The 13,946-nt window shown below is 42.1% G+C and overlaps 1 pseudogene; it reads right to left on the reverse strand.

The window, feature by feature from the left end:
* Positions 1-5,877: 5,877 nt before the first annotated feature.
* On the reverse strand, positions 5,878-10,312 carry LOC141756231 (zinc-binding protein A33-like; annotated as a pseudogene).
* Positions 10,313-13,946: the final 3,634 nt, after the last annotated feature.

The following is a 13,946-nucleotide window of genomic DNA, read 5'->3' on the forward strand; positions in this document are numbered from 1 at the left end:
TCTCTTGATCTTTTCTCGTCTCAAGTCGTCAGACAGGTTTCTCAGTGCCAGATTATGTGGAGGCTGAGCCATTGGAAATATTTCCTTACAGACTGGGCATGTCTGGAGTCCATTCTGTCTCCACCGATCCTTAAGACAGTGCTTACAGAAGCTGTGACCGCACAACAACATAACAGGATCCTTAAATATCTCACAGCACACGGGGCAGGAGAAATCCACTTCTGTTGGTGATGCTTTAGCAGCCATTCTGTTGATTTCTCCTGCGTCTGTAAAAACTGCAAGCTTACTTTCACTTTCACAGATTCACTCGTATTTGCTCAGCCAGAGCTCAGGTTCAGTGCTTTTAGCTCCAAAAGCTTTCAGCAAACACTCGTGAATTCCTTGTTAAATTTAAGCGTCCTATTTACTGGATTGTCTTGCTTATTTTTGTTTTCAAAAACATTACCAAGAGGCCCGGGACAACCGTGGTGTTCAGAGAAACCGACTGTACTTTCACTTTAGGCTGCGTAAATATGATGCGACGGAGGCGGATGATAGTGACGTCAGTCTGCTGTGGTGAAACTACAATGTTCTGAAGATGGACTACAAAAGACGCAATTTCCCTCCGTGCGTTTTTAAATAGGTCTTTCAGTGACAGACTCCTTCACCTGCGGTGTGTGAAGAGAGATACCACAGGTCCTCCTCCTGCTGCTGGAACACTTTACATCAACATATAATAAAGGATTATGGTGAAAAATATCACTTCATTACCAAGGTTGGAATTGAAATAAACAAAGGAATATATGATAACTATTGAGTTAATTGTTGGAGTTATGGAGAAGGTGTATAGGATCATATACATCTTCCAACTTCTTTTCGGACATGTAATATTTATTGATGTTGATTATTTGTTAATTGATTGTTTACTGTTCATTTTATTTGTTATTCTTGTTTTTTTTTTTACTGAGGTATTTGTTATATGTTCGAAATAAATAATGAATTAAAAATAAAGTGAAACCAAATGGTTGTCACTGTCCACTCATATTAAACATGAATCCCAATTAGCGTATGAGCGTATGATAATAATATGCAAGATAAGCATATAGTTTGTTATTATGAATGGCCAATGCTGCGGCCACAAGGAATTGTGGGATGTTATTCTCTCTTCTCCTTTGGTAAAGGATGGTCCAGTGTATCCTCTGCTAAAGGAGATAAGAAAGGAAGCATTGAAGCTCCTTTCCTTAGTATTTGGTGAATTCGAACAGCTCTTGTCATGGCTGCTACTGAGGTACTTACGGTTCATTTCACTCCGTTAGGAACCTTCCTCATGGATGTATTAAAGGGACTGTTTGTAAGAATCAGAAATGCATGTTAGCAGCGACACCTGCGGCCGTTCACTCTTGATGCTTAAACCTAACCAATCCAACCAACAAAGGCAGTGAGTACTAGCCAATCAGAAATAATTACCACCATCTTCCTCCAAACAACCAGTTTGTGGCTCAGTGACGGTCAGAATATGAACCTATTAGTAAAAACATATCTACAGTATAAGTTCTTTTCAGAGTTCCCAGATTGTTAACCCCTTATTCCCTAACTTCACATTTGCTCCCTTGTTCATATGTGTATCATGTACTTGCATCACCATTAGTATAACTATACTACACTGTAAATTGGGAAGAATTATGCTGCAGGTTGAAGGCAGTAATCAAAAGTGTTAGCAAATAATCCTGTTTATGTGATTGGTTTCTGTGTTTCAATCGGTAGGCTACATTCTCTATCTTTAGACCCAAAAGGACATCACATTTACAGAACATCATAAAATTACACTAAAAATTATTTTAAAAAATCAAACTTTCAACAGATTAATATATTTAGCCTTACCTCTACCAACCTGTATATCATACAATCTACATAATGAATTGTGTTAAATAGATTCTCCAGTGATTTAGTATTGTACTTCCATAAGACTCACAAGAGCTATAAAAATGGTCAAAATCAATTATGATGATGATGATGAATTATGGTGATATATCGCATGATTGTCCATAGCAAATTAATCACACATTTTTTTATCTGTTCAAAATGTACCTTAAGGGAGATTTGTCATGTAATTAATATTCTTATCATCAAGGGAGTGGACAAATATGATTGCTTTATGCGAATGTATGTATATATTTATTATTGGAAAACAATTAACACAAAACAATGAAAAATATTGTCCAGAAACCCTCACAGGTACTGCAATTAGCATCAAAAATGTGCTCAAATCATAACATGGCAAACTGAAGCCCAACAGGCAGCAACAGCTGTCAGTGTGTCAGTGTGCTGACTTGACTGTGACTTAACCCAAAATACATTTGATTATCATAAAGTGGGCATGTCTGTAAAGGGGAGACTCGTGGGTACCCATAGAACCCATTTGTATCTACATATCTTTATTTACATACCAAAATTTAGCGAAAGCTTGGAGCGTTATTTAGCATCCGAATGCGACAAGCTAGTATGACATAAATGGATTCCTTAGGTTTTTTAGTTTCATATGATGCCAGTACCTTCACTCTAGATTTAAAACTGATCCCGGTACAACCTCCAAAATATTGGCAGCCCGTCCGATTTTTAAGAGGTTAATTAAAAACAGCAAGTTGCGTTAATGCGTTAAAGAAAGTGGCGTTAAGACAAATTTGCGATAACACATTATTGTCACGTTAACTTTGACAGCCCTACATTACACATCTGTTTTTTACACTCCTCGTTATATGTAAGCTGGATTTTGTGAGGGCTTTGGTTTAGGACCCAGAAGCAGACACAGACACAGCTGGATGGTGGTTGAAAGTCAGGTGGATTTATTATAATTAAAGGTGGTGAGGGCGCTGGAGAAGGCAGGGGACAGGCAGGCTGTTGAGCAGGGTGGAGCAGCTGGAGGAATGAGCTGCGGCGGCGTGAGGATGGCTCGATGGGAGGCTGGCACTGGAATCCAGAAGACAGGAGAACACAAGGTTAGATATCAGAAGCACTAGGAAACATAAGAATAACTCTGGTAAGTAGAATACAGAGCGGCCGGGAAAATACCAACTGGTAGGCAGAACAATCTGGCGAGGACTGGCAGGAAAGCTGGTGTTCTTGTACTGTGGGTTGATTAGGTGATTGTTGACAGGTGCAGAGTGCAGAGTGGAGAGTGAGACCAGGTGCCTGATGAGGAAGCCGCGCCCCTGCCACACCCACAGGCAGGGGAGGGGGAGACCCAGGGAAAGCAGAACACTGAAAAACTCCTGGAGTCAAGGCCAGAGACGTGACAGATTTCATGTGTAAAATCAGGGGAATGCGCCTTAAAGGCAGACAAAGCCAAAAAGGAAACAAGGAAAGCCTACCTGATGACAGACAACGCTAACATGTTATTGGTCACTGACATCAAACAGTTGATGTCAAGAAGTTACAGAGATAGACCAAGATGTACACAACTATACTGAAATCTGAGAAACATAAACTAAATATGGAAACATAAAAAAAGATCAAAAGATATTATACAGTACTAAAAACTGACATAGGCAACAAGTCCAGGATCTGCAAAGGTAGATGATATCGTGAACACTTACGTTCCCAAAATAAGGGCGTAATGTGAAATGTTTATCTGGGTTTTCTTGTCGTCACTGACATTTCAGCTGGAAGGATTTTTACATTCTCACCAAAATACGGAAAGACTGTTTCTGTGAAAGTGTGTTTGATGGTGTGTACAGGTGTTTTCCTAACAAGGTCAAAAAATGATAGAATCCCTTGGTCATAGTCCAGCTGCACTCTGACCTTTTGGGGAAATGAGTTTCTAGATACAACTTTCAAATCATTCTCTGGAGTAAGTTCACGCAGAATGTCAGCGCAAAGGTGCATGTAGATGCCCCACATGTTTATATGGATTTTACCCTTAACAGCCACACCAACAGTCCATTTACCCCCCACCTTCACGTCCCAGCTGTGTTTTCCAGAACTAAAGCCTTCAGAGCCAAGAACGTCAGTGCTATATAGCCTTTCTGGGTTATCAGGAAGCGGCTGACTCTTGGCGCTTTCTGTCGAACGGGTCATGTGTTCGGATATAATCAATGCCCTGCCACCAGTGTTGGGGTCCAGAGTTACAGGAGCTTCAGAGAAAAACAAATGGAAACAAAAGAGAAGGTTTATTAAGATGTTTAATAAAGTAAAGGTATATTTTTACTGAAGGCGTTATAGTGTATTCATAGAACAGCCTGGTGATAAAGTTTATCAGTCACATGTATACGGCAGATTAAAATGTCAAAATATAGCGAGGCAGAAACACTTTGCTTACTGTACTGGATTAAGTTCTTCATCTTCATCCAGACTAGGAACAGCAGGTTCCCCAGGTGTTTGGCCTCATCGATCAGGGCTCCTGATGGAGTCTCTGGGTCTGGTAGGTTGCACTGAGATCTGAGGGAATATTAGGCAGCCACACATTACCAGTCAAATATTTTGAAATTCCCCACATTGGTCACATTTTTGTTTGGTGCTGGTGCATATCTTAAAGATATAATCTTCACAATTTTCATCATATCAAACGAAATTTTCTGTATTATTCACGGCTGGTATTTATTCTTCTCTAGCTATAAAATGTTTGTCCGCCATTCCCACACAATGTAAAAACATTCATACGGTGTGTTTCACTTTTCCAAATTTGTGTCAGGCTAACATCCCCACCTTCAATCACAGGAAGCACAAAGAAAGCAGCTTCCATCTCCCTTAAACTTTTCAATGGGATGCACTCAGCTACCATCAACCCTGCTTCAATGTTGAAATGCAATGTTGAAGTTGACACTTTCAAATGTTGTCTATTGTTCAGCTGTGCTTTAATAGATAGTGTTCAGGACAACAACTTACCGCCTCTTAGTGGATTTGACATTCTGTCAGATAAACACAAAACAAGATAACAAATCAATACCTATCATTTTTTCAAATATTCAATATTAAGATCAGAATATGAATTAACAGAGTTCAACAGTACCAGCATAAATGAGACGTCCTCAGCTTTCATCTCCCTCTCTAAGGTTTTGATTTTGTCTTTGAGCGAGGAGATCTCTACCGTCAAATTAACAATCCTGATGTTCATTGCTTCACTCTTGATTGTCGCCTCTTTCCTCACTGCATCAATCCTAGCAGCCTCCTCTGCTCCCAGGAACTGGTAAAGCTTCTGAAACTCCTCTTTGATGGTGTTCTCAGTCTGCTGAGCCTGGTGCTGAGGAGGAGAAACACATTGTTTTAAATAACACATGTTGCTTTCTGCTTCTATAACCATTATGTCTGAGACTTACCTTGATGTGGCCGTCCAATCTATCACAAGTGTGTTTATGAGCTTTAAAAGACCCCAGTTGGGCACCTGGGTTAGCTCAGTTGGTAGAGCGGGCGTCCATGTATCAAGGCTTGGTCCTGACCGCGGCGGCCTGGGTTCGAATCCGGCCTGTGGCCCTTTCCGCATCCACTCTCTCTCTCCCCCCTTTCAAGACTCTATCCACTGTCCTCAATAAAAATGGAAAAATGCCCCCAAAAAATAACTTTAAAAAAAAAAAAAAAGACCCCAGTTTGGTTTTTAAATGCATCGTCTCAAGCTTGAGTTGGGCCTACAAATTAAAGGCGTACAGGTTAAATACATAGTAAAAAGTGGATTAAAAAGTGGAATACCACTGAGATTCAGTATCAGTGGATTCAAACTTGTGTGTGTGTGTGACAGCGACGAACAGAGAGAGAGAGAGAGATGGCAGTACACTAGAGATGTTAGGCATTGCCTCATAATGATTCATCCCTGTGCTATGCGTACATGCAGGCAGACATATCAGCCACACAGGGGCATTATGGGAATACTGGAGATTTCTAATGAAGACATTCAGACTGGCTGAGAGCTGTATTTTTGTTTATTTGTTTGTTTTTAGATGGATTATAGTTTACATTTTTCAGTCATCAGCATGGACACCCTCCATGCATGATCCGTAATTGGACCATAACACACTAGATGCTAGCATCATATGACTATTGCCTTCATTGCACAACAGCTGACATGTATACCGAAACAGCTCTCTAAGAAATTACTTAAAATACTTGATATACATTTTGACTGATATTGCAGCACATACAAGTTAAGTCACTTTTTTTTATAAAGCCCAAATCCCAAATTTAACTCAAAAATAATAAAAAAAAAAAAAAGAAATCTGTGGCCTATACCCTCCATCCTTAGACCATCAGTTCACATAAGCAAGAACTCCCCAAAAACAAGGAAACATTATACAAACAGGAAAATTGTCTTAATCATAGTCTGCTAAAATTTTTACATAAACTCCAAAAGTATGTTTCATTCACCTTATATTTACAACATATCACAAAATGATGAACTAGAAACTTTCGACAGATTCAAATAACCAGCCTTACCTCTATCAACCTGTAAATCACACACTCTACTTAAAGGGACTGTATGTAAGTTTTTCATGTATAAACATTTTTCGAAATATTGTATTGACAATGTGTGAATGGGTTGTAACCTAACCTAAAAAAATAAACTTTCTGGTTTCCTTTATCAGCCTGTAGACTACTTTAAATGTGAGGAATACGGGCTGTTTCTTTTGGATAAAATCGGATGTGACATCATGCCCACTCGCGAGTGCCTTTATTTCCTGCTTACATAGACGTTCGGTTAGAAATAGAGTCCTCTAATGCTAACAAACGACCAGCCCCCACCATAACTCAGACTCCAACACAAACTCCAAGGAAGTAGAACAAACCAAAGTTATATCAAGTGAAGCCCATCTTGCAAAAAAGGAATGGGACCAACGTCGGGGGGGGGGATCTGGTGTTGTGGAAGTGTGTGTGTGTACAGGGGAAGTGAGTGGTGAAGCAAGAGAGAGAGAGCGGCAGCAAGTGTGTGAGAAAACAAGCGAGCAGCGGAGCAGAAGAGAGTTAGTTTAGCTCTGATAATATCAAGTAAATGTACAGTGGAAGTTGCAGTTTGTCCAGAAATAAATGTTGCAGCTCCTCAAGACCAATAGAGGTTTCCCGCATCTTGTTTCTCCGGCTCAGGAGACCAAAACTACGGTGTTCCCCCTGTGCCTTCTGACAGCGGTCGGGAGGCTGAAGCAGGAAAAGTTAACGCTAGGATCAACATCGGCCGGGCTTTCGATTCATGGAGGGCTAACATTACTGCCAAGCATGTGATAGTGAGTATATAGTGATATTGTGGTTTTTTACTGGCTAATGTTGCTACTGATAATCAACATCATGCCTGTCAATCACGTTCAGCTTTGTGTGTGTCGCCTCACTGTTTTTACCAATGTCGCTTGCGTCTACGTAGTGCGAGCACAAGCGCAAGCAACAGAACGCGGTTTGTTGACTTAATGTCCACAAGTGTCACTTTCAACAAGCAATTTCAGATTTTTCCAATGAGTCCCTTTAAAACATACAATGGATTTTGTGATTTAGTACTGTACTTCCATAAAGTTGGAGGTCTCACAAAAACTAGATTAAAATAAGCCGACTATTAGTCCCTAGCATGGGTAAACCTCCAAAAGGACAGGATCCTACATTTCCCATAATGCAACCCCATAGCATCTTTCATTAGACCCTCCCTGCCTCATAAATGCCCATATCTTTCAAAGCTCAAAATCAGTGGAGTGTCCCTTGAAGGTGGACTAAACCAAATAGAAAACAAGGAAAGCCTGCGTGATGACTGACAACAAGATTTACCTGAATATACTGAAATCTGAGAAACATAACCTAAAATTTGTAAAAGTAAAAATAAAGAATGAAAAATGGATTATACAGAAATAAAAATTGTGGCAACAAAGATTTTCTATAGGTCATATAAACGCTTAAGGTCCCAGGATAAGGCCTCATCTTGTTGTTTGAACTCTGCAGTAACGCAGAATGTTTATCTGGGTTTTCTTATCGCCACTGAAAGTTCACCTGGAAGAATTTTTGCATTGTTGCAAAAATACGGAAAGACCGTTTCTGTGAAAGTGTGTTCGATGGTGTGTACAGGTGTTTTCCTAACAAGGTCAAAAAATGATAGAATCCCTTGGTCATAGTCCAGCTGCACTCTGACCCTTTGGGGAAATGAGTCTCTAGATAAAACTTTCAAATCATTCTCTGGAGAATGTTCACGCAGCATGTCAGTGCAATCGCACATGAAGATGCCCCAGATGATTATATCGGTTTTACCCTTAACAGCCACACCAACAGTCCAATAACCCCCCATCTGCACGTCCCAGCTGTGTTTTCCAGAACTAAAGCCTTCAGAGCCAAGAACGTCAGTGCTGCGCAGCCTTTCTGGGTTATCAGGAAGCGGCTGACTCTCGGCGCTGTTTGTCGAACGGGTCATGTGTTCGGATATAATCACTGCCCAGCTGCCAGTGTTGGGGTCCAGAGTTACAGGAGCTTCAGAGAAAAACAAATATAGACAAAAGAGAAGGTTTATTGAGATAATTAATAAAGTAAAGGTATTTTTTTACTGAAGGCGTTATAGTGTATTCATAGAACAGCCTGGTGATAAAGTTTATCAGTCACATGTACAAGGCAGATTAAAATGTAAAAATATAGCGAGGCAGAAACACTTTGCTTACTGTACTGGATTAAGTTCTTCATCTTCATCCAGACTAGGAACAGCAGGTTCCCCAGGTGTTTGGCCTCATCGATCAGGGCTCCTGATGGAGTCTCTGGGTCTGGTAGCTTGCACTGAGATCTGAGGGAATATTAGGCAGCCACACATTACCAGTCAAATATTTTTGAAATACCCCATATTGGTCATATTTTTGTTTGGTGCTAGTGCATATCTTAAAGATATAATCTTCACAATTTTTATCATAGCAAACCAATTTTCTGTATTATTCACGGCTGGTATTTATTCTTCTCTAGCTATAAAATGTTTGTCCGCCATTCCCACTCGATGTAAAAACATTCAAACAGTGTGTTTCACTTTTCCAAATTTGTGTCAGGCTAACATCCCCACCTTCAATCACAGGAAGCACAAAGAAAGCAGCTTCCATCTCCCTTAAACTTTTCAATGGGATGCACTCAGTTATCATCAGCCCTGCTTCAATGTTGAAATACTATGTTGAAGTTGACACTTTCAAATGTTGTCTATCGTTCAGCTGTGCTCTGATAGATAGTGTTCAGGAAAACAACTTACCGCTCCATAGTGGATTTGACATTCTGTCAGATAAAGACAAAACAAGATAACAAATCAATACCTATCATTTTTTTAAATATTCAATATTAAGATCAGAATATGAATTAACAGAGTTCAACAGTACCAGCATGAAGAAGACGTCCTCAGCTTTCATCTCCCTCTCTAAGGTTGTGATTTTGTCTGTGAGCGAGGAGATCTCAGCCGTCAAATTAACGATCCTGATGTTCATTGCTTCACTCTTGATTGTCGCCTCTTTCCTCACTGCATCAATCCTAGCAGCCTCCTCTGCTCCCAGGAACTGGTAAAGCTTCTGAAACTCCTCTTTGATGTTCTTCTCAGTCTGCTGAGCCTGGAGCTGAGGAGGAGAAACACATTGTTTTAAATAACACATGTTGCTTTCTGCTTCTATAACCATTATGTCTGAGACTTACCTTGATGTGGCCGTCCATTTCATCACACCTGAGTTTATGAGCTTTAAATGACCCCAGTTTGGTTTTTAAATGCATCTTCTCAAGCTTGAGTTGGGCCTACAAATTAAAGGCGTACAGGTTAAATACATAGTGAACAGTGGATTAGTTACACAACACATACAGTATATGCCTGCTATGTCAAGTGCAATATGCAATATTTCTAAAATTATGAAAACTACCAAACCCTAAACCTGTCTCAGTTGTTATTAACTATATATATTTGCTTACCCTACAGGATCCTGCTGCTTCGTTGATGGGCACACAATTGTGTGTCTTGTGTTTTTGTGCATCTCTACAAATCACACAGATGAGCTGTTGATCATCCTGACAGAAGAGCTTGAGTTTCTCACTGTGCAGTCTGCAGATGTCCTCAGATCCTGAGTTAGCTCTCTTGATCTTCTCTTGTCTCAAGTCGTCAGACAGGTTTCTCAGTGCCAGATTACGTGGAGGCTGAGCCATTGGAAATATTTCCTTACAGACTAGACTGGGCATGTCTGGAGTCCACTCTGTCTCCACCACTCCTTAAGACAGTGCTTACAGAAGCTGTGACCGCACAACAGCACAACAGGATCCTTAAATATCTCACAGCACACGGGGCAGGTGCAATCCACTTCTGTTGGTGATGCTTTAGCAGCCATTCTGTTGATTTCTCCTGCGTCTGTAAAAACTGCAAACTTACTTTCACTTTCACAGATTCACTCGTATTTTGCTCAGCCAGAGCTCAGGTTCAGTGCTTTTAGCTCCAAAAGCTTTCAGCAAACACTCGTGAATACCTTGTTAAATTTAAGCGTCCTATTTACTGGATTGTCTTGCTTATTTTTGTTTTCAAAAACAACACCACGGTTGTCCCGGCGACTTTCAGCCGAATGAGTCTGTGGTTGTCGTAGTTACGGCAGCTGTTGAAAGCAGGAAGAGAATACGTAGCTGTCCTCGTGAATGCCTCTTTGTTTAGTGTTTCATTACAATGTTTAAACATACCGGATTGGTCTTTGGAGCTTTGGAGTCTTGTTTGTGGAAACGTGTCCGCTATATTCTGCTCGCGTTTGAAACGTTGCTTGTTATGATGAATATGTTGAAATCAGGAAGAGCAGCGTCGCTCTTCCTGTAAGCTAATAAAAGTTTCTAAATACACATATTCGTCTTTGGAGCTTGTTGTAGTAAACATGTGTCACGTAGAAGAACCTCATCCCTTTAAGAAAAAAAAATGAATAAAAATGTCAGGTTTTACGGGATTTGAACTCATACCAAAATCACAGCTTGTGTGACAGACGGAGGTTTCCTCCAATGCGCCACCAGCACTGGTGTGGTCACAGGTGAATGTCATATTTATCTCAAATATCACACGCTAAGTAGTCACTCTGAGACGCAGAAGGCAGCCAGATTAACTTGTGACCACACTGTCCGTGTACTTCAGACCATCTGATTTACAACACAAGTAAGTGTCTGTTTATGTTTATGTTGTTGTATTCACGTGGAAACATTGAAGTTTGAAGATCTCGCATCAGCTGCACCATAAAGAAAATGTTTTCAAACCAAAAAGGCACTAGATTGAGAATTGACCCAGACAACAACACAGGAGTCAAACACTCAAGTTATTTTTATTCAGGAGAGGCCAACAAATTTCACTTGTAGCCAATCAATCTGCACAACATATGACCCTCTCAAGGGGAAAACATACTATTTACACAAAGGGAGAAGAGGCAGAGAATATTGCAGGGCGTACATGATGTTATGTTCACAATATATGCATCCATTTTTGACATATGGATTGTCCATGTTATATTTTCATTATATCGTTACTCTGTACACACACAACATCTATTGCACGTCTGTACATCCTGGTAGTTAACAAGACGTAGAACCTCATTCTGAAACACTTCTTCTGGCCAGGGTTAAAATCTGAGGTCGTTAACCATTGTCGCACTTGTCATGTTTGTCAATTAGCAGGTAAGCCAAACCAGACCATCCCGCCGGCACCGCTGGCGGGATGGTCTGGTCTCGCAGAAGTGTTTCAGAATGAGGTTGTACATCTTGTTAACTCCCAAATGCCCAGCCCACGGGCTTTCGTGTGCTAGAGTTAAAACATGCTCACGATAACTAACAGGAACAACAATTTGGTGGATGACATTCCACTCCACTCCAGCAGTTATCGTGGGAGACCATTTACGCATGAGAATGTCATCGTCCACATAATACTGGGCATCAGGGTTACTGGATGCATCACTTACCGTGGCAGACAAACATTTCCTCAGGCTTTTGTCTGCCCTTTGAGCAGCGAGGAGCCGCTCCCGAGTTACAGGCAGCCGGAGCTCAGGAGATGCGGTGCTAATATTTACCTGTTCTTTTACCTCCTTAGGAGGAGAATGGGACGTCACAATGGCGTCTAGTTCGGTCTCACCTGCAAGGACTTTCAACAGCACACTGTCCGTTAGATCAACATCATTACTCCTGTCACTCTCTGCAGCACGCTTCTGCTTTTGAGCGCGCGTAATTACGCACGACGGGAACAAAGCCAGCAGCTCCGACTCATCACTGTTAGCGGCGAGTCTTGGGCTGACAGAGAGTATCGGGGCCCTGTCTAACACCTCAAGCGTAGGCGTCACCTTACCCCCGGCAATGTCATTCCCCATTAACATTACGATGCCACGGATTGGCAACGCCGGGCAGACCGCTACCGGGAAGAAACCGCTTATTAATTTGGACTGCACATGCACCCGGTGCACTGGCCGCGGAACACAACCCATTTCGATTCCACTGAGCATCGTACTGTAGCCACACGCCGATTGCTCTGAAAATGGTAACGATTTTGCAATTATAACAGACTGGGAACCCCCGGTGTCGCGCAAAATCTGTATAGGACGCTGATCACCTGGCGCGCCGGTTAGCGACACTAAGCCCTCCATAATAAACGGCCTGAAGCAGGGATCAGGACTATCATCATCACACGGGTCTGTGGGATTTCCAATACGCCCTGATTTAATTAAGCCGATGCCTTTAGGCTGGCGCACAGCCGGAGACGGCTGCTGCTCCTCCTTACGTTTCAATAACAAACAATTTGCAATGACGTGTCCGGCCTTGTGGCAGTAGTAACACTCCCTCTCCTCTCTGCGCACGAGAGGAGCTCTGCTAGGACCTCTATCAACAGAGGCAGCGGGAACGAAACGAGGCCTGTCAGAAAAAGAGGACGAAGTGAACGTAACCTTGTGTGTAAGCATATACTCATCCGCCATAACAGCTGCCGCAGACAGAGTGTTTACCTTCTGCTCATTCAAATGCACAACCATGCGCTCAGGCAAACAATTTTTAAACTCTTCCAACAACATTAACTCACGAAGGGCAGAAAAATCATTACATTTATTAGCGGAACACCATTTGTCAAAGAGACTTCCCTTATCCCTCGCAAACTCCACATAAGTTTGGGTGGCGGACTTTTTCTGGGCTCTAAATTTTTGCCTATAAGCCTCTGGCACCAATTCATAGGCGCGCAGAATGGCGGCTTTCACAGTGTCATAATCTTTACTAGCCTCAAGAGGGAGCGCTGCTACTACCTCTTGGGCTTTACCAGATAACCTACATTGTAGTAGTAGGGACCACATCTCAGCAGGCCATTTAAGAGCCAGAGCAATGCGCTCAAAGGCGCTAAAGTAACAGTCCACTTCGATTTCTCGGAACTGTGGGACTAAAGTGATGTTTTTACTAATGTCAAAAGCTCTTGGTGAATAACTAGCGAGCATTGAGGGTGAGCCAGCTGACGCAGAAGCTGCCTCTGCCGTAAGAGTTTCCCTCTGTAAATCAATCTCCATCTGACGTAACCTTACTTCAGTCAGGACCACTTTAGTCAAAGAACTTTATTTTCATGCAGTAATATATACATTTATATTTTGGCGGTACGGCTCTGCTCTGGGATCTCCCTGCCCATCCACGCGCATACGTGGATCCACGAGCCCATGTGGTAGCGTGAGACAAGGAGAGCACTCCTCCTTGCCCTTCCATGCGCACACATGGAAAGCCAAAGGCAGGGAGAGCAGCAGCAAAGACCCCCAAAACAACCATACCAGGCAATCCTCCCTGGCCTTCCATGCGCTTACATGGAAGAGCCACAGGAGGAGCCAGCTGCGCACCCAGTGAAACCCGTATAGATTCAAACGACATACAGTGATGCCATCCGCATCTACACAGGTAGCGCCCATCCACGCGCATACGTGGATCCACGAGCCTCCGTGGTAGCATGAAGCAAGGAGAGCACTCCTCCTTGCCCTTCCATGTGCACACATGGAAAGCTAAAAGCAGGGAGCGCAGCAGTAAATAACCCCCAATGACCACACCAG

Source organism: Sebastes fasciatus, chromosome 18, assembly GCF_043250625.1.
Source record: "Sebastes fasciatus isolate fSebFas1 chromosome 18, fSebFas1.pri, whole genome shotgun sequence".
NCBI lineage: Eukaryota > Metazoa > Chordata > Actinopteri > Perciformes > Sebastidae > Sebastes > Sebastes fasciatus.